Here is a 1,549-nt window from a genome sequence, read left to right as displayed (position 1 = left end):
AAACCCGTCTGTTTTTATTTGTTTTCGACGTTGTTTTATTTAACAACGTCTAATTTATCGTCGTTGTTGTTTCTGAAAATAGGACGTATAAATTTTGTAATACGACTCTCATATATTCGTAACCGACGTTGTTTGTTTTTTTCAACGCCTAATATATAAATACATACGTCGTAAACAATGACACTGACAACTATTTCCACGTCATGTTTTATAGAAAAATCGAAGTGGAAAATGTATTATACGACGGCTGTTTTTATATATGCGACGTAGTAGGAATCAATAACGTCGCCTTCTAATTTTCTTAAAGACGTCATATTTTTTGTTGTCGTGAAAATTATATTTAACGGCGTATTATTTTACTTTTCGTCGTTGTATGTCTATTTTGCGGCCTTGTTCTGTTAATATGTGTCATATTTTTCCTTTCTAACGACGGGTTTTTTCGAGAGTTTGTCGTCTATTCTCATCCCCGACTGCTTTTTTCGTTCTTTTTGTAGAATAAAGACGCCGTTTTTTATTTGTTGATGACGTTTTATATTTTAACAACGACGGGGATTTAGCGTCGTGGTTTATGAGGGAAAAGATGACGGTGGATTCCACGACCACTGAAAAACTCAATACACGACGGTGATTTACCGTCGTCTTTTTGCTTATTTGTAGTAGTGAAGTGTGAAGTTTTATCACACAAGACCTCTGTACTTATATGTTGTTATTTATTTAGTATAGTTTGTACTTTATATTCTTCAACAGAAATAACTACCCTATGCTACAATTGACCAAAAAAAAGACTAAAAGTTGTCTTCTGACAAAAAAGAAAAAAGAAAAAGAAAGAAAGACTAAAAGTTGTCTATATTATACTGACAGAGAAATAGAGATCATACTTGTTGAGGTGCGTTATAGCCAGGAGGGACTTTAAAGACATCACTGTCAAGAGGCATGACCCCAGATTTCTCCACTTTCCTCACGACTTGTCTTGCCTCCATTACACACCACTGCCAAGCTCCAAACCAAACCCAACACTACAACATTGGCTGCTGCTACCCTGGAAGAAGTAGATACAGAAGCTAAGCTCACCAAACCCATCTTGGCCATGTTTTGCACAGGACCCTCAAAACCCACAAATCCACAGACAGCCTACTGAGCTTAGGCCATGTTTTATAGACTTGAAATGAGTTTACTAGTAAAGAAAAAAAAAATGATTTTCATAAAATGAGGGGAATATTAAATGCTGGGTGGGATTTGCATTAAGAATTGCGTGTTGCTGGGTGGGATTTGCACCACAAATTGGGTTGTATCCGGGGAACATAATAATGATGGGATAAGGGCAAAGCAGCAGCACATAAATATAAAATGCATTATAGAAGATAAGTTGATGTTAGTTGAATTGAAGTAATATTTCACCTTCTACTTGCATTCAGTGCGGTCCATTATTTTTCATCCATTATTATAGAAGACAAGATGATGTTAGTTGAGTTGAATTGAAGTTTTCTGTTTTTATTTTTTTCTATTTAGAAATGGCTATGTGAAATTTAAATAATAAAATTCAACTAGT

General features: G+C 35.1%; 1 pseudogene; it reads right to left on the bottom strand.

Moving 5' to 3' along the window:
- Positions 1-1,089, bottom strand: part of LOC117638432 — an 11,457-nt pseudogene extending 10,368 nt beyond the window's left edge.
- Positions 1,090-1,549: the final 460 nt, after the last annotated feature.

This window comes from Prunus dulcis, chromosome 8, assembly GCF_902201215.1.
Source record: "Prunus dulcis chromosome 8, ALMONDv2, whole genome shotgun sequence".
NCBI classification, from domain to species: domain Eukaryota; kingdom Viridiplantae; phylum Streptophyta; class Magnoliopsida; order Rosales; family Rosaceae; genus Prunus; species Prunus dulcis.
The sequence above is the reverse complement of the archived record's forward strand: the minus strand, read 5'-3'. Positions and strand labels throughout refer to the sequence as shown.